This window comes from Dipodomys merriami, unplaced genomic scaffold (genome assembly GCF_024711535.1).
Source record: "Dipodomys merriami isolate MVZ:Mamm:240054 unplaced genomic scaffold, mDipMer1.0.p SCAF_1750, whole genome shotgun sequence".
In the NCBI taxonomy this organism is placed as follows: Eukaryota; Metazoa; Chordata; class Mammalia; order Rodentia; family Heteromyidae; genus Dipodomys; species Dipodomys merriami.
The window spans coordinates 50248-57664 of NW_027203105.1; the positions used below are offsets into that span (position 1 = coordinate 50248).

The following is a 7417-nucleotide window of genomic DNA, read 5'->3' on the forward strand; positions in this document are numbered from 1 at the left end:
AGGCTCGCACTCTAACCCTTGAGAGACAGCCTCACTTCTGGATTTTTCTGTGTATGTGGTATTGAGGAACCGAACAATGGGCTTTCATGTATGGTAGGCAAGCACTATCACTAAACCACATTCCCTGCACCTCAGATCAACTTTTAAGCAGCAATTCAATTACCCAATCTAATTCCTTCCAGAAGAAGAGGAGAATCAAATAGCATGAGAGAATAAATGTATTTCCTCCCCTTTCCTTTACCCTCTTCTCTTGTGCTCTCTCTCTTTCTCTTTCACCCTCCTTCACCCATACACACAGGTATGTATAAACCTATTTTATAGAGAGATGGACTACATGTAGGAAAGAGCCAATATGTGTTTCAAACAGATTTTATAAACATATTAACAACTAAGGCAGAAAGACCAGCACACTACTATAATTAAGATACATACCAAAAATGCTAACAGAAAGGAAAACACTCATTTGAATCAGGAGACATGATTCATACACAAAGAACCAAACACATGTCTAGAGCTTGGAGTGTCAAATCTAGCCTAGAGATGTTTTTAATTTATCTATATAGTGCCTAAACTTTTAAATGAGTTCCATGTTTAAAAACCAGTCTTCATACAAAAGTGCAAGTGTCCAATTTCCCTTGAAAACTGAAAGATCTAGCAACAAAGGCTCTATAGTCACTGTTTAATGACTACTTCATGCCAAATAGCTACTGGTCCTTTTAGGCAATGCTCCTGCACCTCAAAATTGGCACTCAAATTCAATTCACTAATTTATGTTAACCTGATTAGCCCCATAGTTATCTGCAAATGCCTGCCATGAGATGTACATCAGACTGTGACAGGTGAAAATGCCACAGAGAGTGTTCAAAGGTATAAAAACAATCCATGAGAAAGCTAAAAGGTATACATGATACTAGTTGCCTGGAGCCATTAAAATACCGGGGAGAAAAAGAATGACGAGGCATGAAATCAGAAGGCAACTTTAAGATACCTTGGAGTTAAGCTGTATGAATACGTGTGTGTGTGTGTGTGTGTGTGTGTGTGTGTGTGTGTGTGTGTGTGTATGTGTTGTATACTATGTGTAATGCATGCATTATATGTAATACATACAAAATATATCATTGTAGAAATGTAATTCATTTAACTTCATATGAGATTAGGACATACTCTGAAACAGGAAACAATGGTAATCTCTATACTTTGGTCATCACCATCTAAATTTGAATCTACATGAGTAAAAATCATTTAGAGGGGCTGGCAAGGTGGCTCAGTGGTACAGTACTTGCCTTGCATGCATGAGGCCCTGGGTTCAATTCCTCAGTACCACGTAAGCAGAAAAAGCCGGAAGTGGCACTGTGGTTCAAGTGGTAGAGTGCTAGCCCTATGCTGAAGACTTGAGGGACAGCACCCAAGCCCAGAGTTCAGGCCCCAGAACCGACCAAAAAAGAAAATAAAACATCATCTAGAATGTGTTAGGATGGAAGACAAAGAGTTTATATTGTTTATACTGTTAATATTATTAGTAGAAGGAATGTAGATACTCTACTCTCAATAAATTCATCATCTCTCTGCAAACATAAATAAATAACAGGTAGATGAAAGTAAAATTGCATTATTTAATGGTTTCCTAAGTTTTCTGGGTATCTTATGATGAATTGGAAAAGAGAAATATGCCAGTAAATTAAAAAAAAATAAGCCAAAGGGATTCATATTTTTAAGGAACCAAAATGCATATGCTTTGTGTCTCTCATTCCTACCATCAGGCTGCCTTTTCCCTCCTTTACCCTTCTCAGCAATCAAGGCTTACCAGCACCTTGCTCCTGCCAACCTCAACTTAGAGAGTACCTTGCACCCAGGCAGCACATAGCCACTGCAGATGCCTACAAAGTGTGCTCCCAATGCCTGGGAAATACTTCCCCCTGTGGGGTGGGTCTGGCCAGGTATACTTCTGGGTCTGGGTTCTTCTTTGTTCTGAAGTGGCTGGGCTCTGGTTCATTGAGTTTGGGCACCAACCGGGTGGTTTAAAGTTTGGCTGACCATAGTCACTGGAGTGATGTCAGCTGGGAAAAGGAGACTGGGAGTGTCCATCTGCATTTGTGTTTTTGAAGATCTGACCCTCCAACAGGTACTGAGTGCTAAGTACCCTCCCAACTATCCCGAGATCAGGGATTACCCAAGCCACTGACTTGGCAAGGCCCAAATGGGCAGAACAGGGCTGTCCAGGCCAGTAGCAAAGTGTTTGCAAGGACGTTTAGTTATATGAATTGGGCAGGAGAAGGTGAGGGAGGACTAACTAGCAAATGCAAAGGCCTTAACAAATTTTAGTAATCCAAGAAAAGAAAAAAATGCTGCAAAAAAACGGGTCAAGGGGATTGTAATGTGGCTTAGTGGTAGAGTGCTTGCCTGGCATGCATGAAGCCCTGAGTTTGATCCCTCAGTACCACATACACAGAAAAAGCCAGAAGTGATGCTGTGGCTCAAATGGTAGAGTACTAACCTTGAGAAAAAGAAGCACAGAGACAGTGCCCAGACACTGAGTTTAAGCCCTAGGACTGGCACAAAAAAATGAGGGGGAGGAGGTTTGCAAAATGAAAAATAAGAGGAGGCCTGGGACTTGAACACCATGGCTCGTCCAGCTTATGAGATGGGATAAAGTTGTTGTTCTCTCTCTCTCTCTCTCTCTCTCTCTCTCTCTCTCTCTCTCTCTCTCTCTCTCTCTCTCTCTCTCTCTCTCTCTCTCTCTCTCTCTCTCTCTGTGGTTAACTGGAGATGAATCTCAGATTTTCTAGCCCAAGCTCATCTCGAACTATGATCCCAAAACATTAGACTCCTGAGTAGCTAGGATTACAGGCATTAGCCACCTATGCCCAGCTCAGGATAGTTTTAACTCTTAATATGGAACTTAATGGGAAAAGGCAGTAGGTTTCTAAGCAGACGAATAAGATGCTTTGATTTGTGGTTTTTAAGATGAGCCCCCCTTCCCTCATTAAAAAAGATGCATCTCATTATCCTTCAGTAGTGTAAATGTGTGAAGTCTGGAGTTGTGGAGCTAGAAAGGTATAAGTTTATAAATATAAGGAAAATGGAACTTTTCGGAGGTAAAGAGATTGGATTTTTTTTTTTGGCAGTCTTGGGGCTTGAACTCTGGGCCTGGGCATTGTCCCTGAGCAAATCAGCTCAAGGCTAGCACTCTACCATTTGAGCTACAGTGCCACTTGCGGTTTTCTGGTGGTTTATTGGAGATAAGAGTTTCACTTTCACAGGTTTTCCTGCCAGGGCTGGCTTTGAACCCTGATTCTTGGATCTCAGCTTCTTGAGTAGCTAGGATTACAGGCGTGAGACACCGGCACCTGGAGAGAATTGGATTATGTAAAAATCCAAACATGTGGCTGGGTATCAAACACAGTGGTTAGATGTCTTGCCTAGCATGTGCTAGGAGAGAAAGAGAGCAGAGAGAAAGAAGAAAAAAAGAACAAGGAAAAGAGAGACAGGAGAGAAAAAAAGAGAATCTATGTTTTCTACTGCTTCAGTGGTTTCAGTAGAGCCATCATTCTAAATAAACCTTCCCCAGAAATTTTGTTTACTTTTTTGTTTTTGTTTCTGTCCGGTAATGAAATTGAACCCAGGCTGGTTATTTAGAGATAAGTCTTCGATTTGTCTGCCTGGATTGGCTTCAAATCTGGATCCTCAGACTCAATTTCCTTAGGTAGTTATAATCGTAGGCTTGAGCCACTCTAGCTCTGGCCTCTTAACCTTCTGTTTTATCTAATAGCTGCTAATTTCCTCTTACCTCATTTCTGGGGCTTGAACCCAGGGCCTGGGCATTGCTCTTGAGCTTTTTTGTTCTAGCCTAGGGCCTAGCCACTTGAACCACAGCTCCACTTCCAGATTCTTTTTGGTGTTTCACTGAAGATGAGTGTCACAGGTGAAAAGCTATTTAAAGAGAAGTGTAAAACCAATGTAGTTAAACAATTGTGTCAGAACAGGAGCTCAAAGGATCATACTTTGAAGAAATGTGCTGGATTCATGGACAGAGACTACGACTTTCACCTTCCTTAGATTTAACATAGTAGCAGATACACAGAGACACTAAATAAATGCTGCTTGATACCAGTTCCATTTTGTGTTGCTTATATTAAACCTAACTCACTTTGTGAATGTCAGTTTGGAAGGAAACTATCTTGCAGAAAAGCTTATAGGCAAATCTCTAACATCAGGCTAGGTTCTCAAACAGAACTTGAGGATGAAGCACAGGCACTTCACAAGCTGGGCCATTTAGAGATGAGGCAGAAGATCTTGCTGGAATACCAACCTGGCCCATGTCCATCTCAAACCATCTGTTTCCTAAGCTAAACCTGCACAGAGATACACTTTGAAGAAAATCTCTTTGCAATTGAACTATAGACTCAGATTATTTGCCAATTACCATGTAAGAAACAGTGGCCTCATCCTGAAAAATACTGACAAGGATCACCTTAAGTAGATGGCCAAAGATACACCCAGGCAATGAGACATCAGAAATTGATATGACATAACTGAGCTTTCTCATTCAGTTATAAAATTAGGCATAAACAAACAAATAAACCAAGATATGCCTAGCTGGGTTCCAGTGGCTCACCCATGGAATTCTAGCCAATAAAAAGGCTCAGATCTGATGATGTTGGTCCAAAGCCAGCCCAGAGAGAAAAGTCTGTGACATTCATATCTCCAGTGAACACCAGAAAACTAGAAGTGGTGCTGTGGCTCCAAGTGGTAGAGTGATAGCCTAGAACTAGCTCAAGGAGAGCACCCAGGCCCTGAGTTCAAGCCCCAGGACCAGCCAAAAAAAAAAAAAAAACACCCACCCAAGTCACACTGGGAGGCTTCCCACAGGATCAGTAGCTGCCCTTTTCAAAAGTGTCAAGCTCATACTAAAGAAAAGACAGTGGAAATGTCACAGACTGGAGGAGGCAGAGGAGGTCTGACAGATCAAGGGAAAGCAGGATCCTGGATGGATCCTGAGTGGGAGTGCCAGTTCTGAGGCCTGAACTCAAGACCTGGGCACTGGCTCTTAGCTGTTTCGCTCAAGGCTGGCACTCTACCACTTGAGCCACCGCTTTACTTCAGGCTTTTTGATGGTTTGTTGGAGAGAAGAGACTCACAGACTTTCCTGCCCAAGCTAGCTTTGAAACTTAATCCTACAATCTCAGCCTGCTGATGAGTTAGGATTACAAGCATGATCCAACAGCGCCAGCTATATTTTCTGTTTTATCGTGCAATAAAAATAAAAAGATTGTTTTCAAAATACATACTTGGGAGGGAACAAGCTCTGCTTGTACTGTTGACTCTAGCCGTTTTTGTCTTATGCTACAGCTGCAGGGCAGGCCACATGGGCAGGATGTAGTTCAGGCACAGGCTCAGCCTGCCTAGAACAAGGAGGTACAAATGAGGTGTACGTAGTTCTGACAATAGCTAGTGGTCTTGTTTGGCCTTCTAGTGTAGAGAGCAGAAGGAAATAAAATGAGGAAATAATAGTTGAGGGAACAGTATGTAATCTCATTATGCAATGACAAGATATTTGTTCTTAACCTGTCAAGCAAAAGAGAAAAGGTACATGTTTCTCATCAAGGATTGATACCACCTCAGTGGTCACTTCTCAGTCCTCTTTACAAACAAATCCTAATTTTGTCTCATCATCCATTCTGTTGGTTTCTGTGTTTACATGGGATGTCTGGTGCTGCAACAGCCAACTTGGGATGATGAACTTTAGCATGTGGAGAATATACCCAGTATGGTCAATTCAAAAGATGGTAGGAATATAAATATAAGAAGACAGGCTGGGTGCCAGTGGCTCAGGCCTGTAATCCTAGCTACTCAGGAGGCTGAGATCTGAGGATCATAGTTCAAAGCCAGCCCAGGAAGGAAAACCTGTGAAACTCTTATCTCCAATAAACCACCAGAAAATCAGAAGTGGCCCTGTGGCTAAAGTGGTAGAGTGCTAGCCTTGAGCCGAGTTGCTCAGGGAAAAAGCCCAGGCCCAGAGTTCAGTCCCCATGGCTGACAAAACAAAAGACAAAAAAAGAAGACAGTACTGAGCCACTGAATTAATGAATTCTACCGTCTTCCTTGTGCTATGGTTATTATTTTTTTTCTTTTTTTTTCCAGGGCTGAGGACCGAACCCAGGGCCTTGCACACGCGCCAGGCGGGCACCCTTCCCCTGGGCTAAACCCCCAGCCCCACCGTGGTTATTATTATGTGAAATAATAAATCTTCCTGTCACTGAAATGAGTTGGGACTTCTATAATTACACCTAAAAGCAACCAAAATTATGCTTGAGTCCTAAGGGAAAATAAAAGGCATCTAGAAGTAATACAAGAAGAAAAATATAGGTGAAAAATAAAAATAAAGGCTAAAATGCATTAGGTGCATAGGGCTCTGAAAAATCTCCCAAGCCTGAAGAACCTCACCTGGAGTTTCAGAAGCCAGCTCCAATTTACATTTACCCATCTAAGTCTAGTTGCTATGAAGTTCTTATAGGCAGTGATCCCTGAGAAGAGGAAGAAAAATGAAAGGGAAATAAAATTGAACAACTACCAGTGGAGAAACCAGCTGTACATGATCAATTTCTTTCCATGGAATCTCTATTTGTCTGAAGAGAATTTCTTCATCAGAACCCTGGCCCCAAGTCCGAGACAGGTATATGAGGAAGAGACAGGACAGGGCAGCCTAAGATGGACAGTGACTCATCTGGAATGGAAGAAAGAGCTAGCATGTGGCAGAGATTGAGCCCAAAGCTAAGCCTGACTCTGGATCCAGAACCTTCCCAATGCACTGTCATGCCAGAAATGAAAGCCAAGCTTCAAAGCCACCAAGAGCTGCTTCTAAGCCATTCTGAAAAGTGCCCACATTCACCCAGGTGTCTCAACAGAGACCCCAGGTACAGTCCAGCAGAGCACTCGAAAGCAGAAACCCAAGAAGCAAAGCAGGTGGCCTGCATCCAAATTCAAGAAATGTAACTCACTCAATTGTCACTGTGGCCAGGCCTGAGATTTCCAGTCAGTCCCCTACACTCTAGCCTGAGGACAGTACCTATTAGGATGAGACCATATAAGACACGGATGAAGGCCCTGTCTGACAGCCACTGCCATTAAGAACAGCATTATAGATGGGCCCATGGCGCATGCTTGTAATCCTAATCAGGATGCTGAGATCTGAGGACCATGCTTTGAAGCCAGCCTAGGCAGAAAAGTCAGTGAGGCTCTTTTTCTCCAATAAAGCAACAAAAAAGCCAGAAGTGGAGCTGTGACTCAAGTAGCAGAGTGCTAACCTTAAACAAAAAGCTGAGGGACAATTCTAGGATGGTGGTGTGGGGAAAGACTAATACCCCAAGCCCCTTTAAGACAGGTACTCTCACTTATGCCCATTTCCTTCAGAGCATTG

The 7417-nt window shown here is 42.6% G+C and overlaps 1 long non-coding RNA gene across 1 annotated transcript; it reads right to left on the reverse strand.

Moving 5' to 3' along the window:
* Window positions 1-5197: 5197 nt before the first annotated feature.
* On the reverse strand, window positions 5198-7165 carry LOC138829699 (uncharacterized). The gene is made up of 3 exons (XR_011372692.1): window positions 6999-7165; window positions 6445-6524; window positions 5198-5402 (listed from the first exon to the last, which is right to left on the reverse strand). It is a non-coding gene; the product is annotated as an uncharacterized lncRNA (long non-coding RNA).
* Between the last annotated feature and the right edge of the window lie 252 nt (window positions 7166-7417).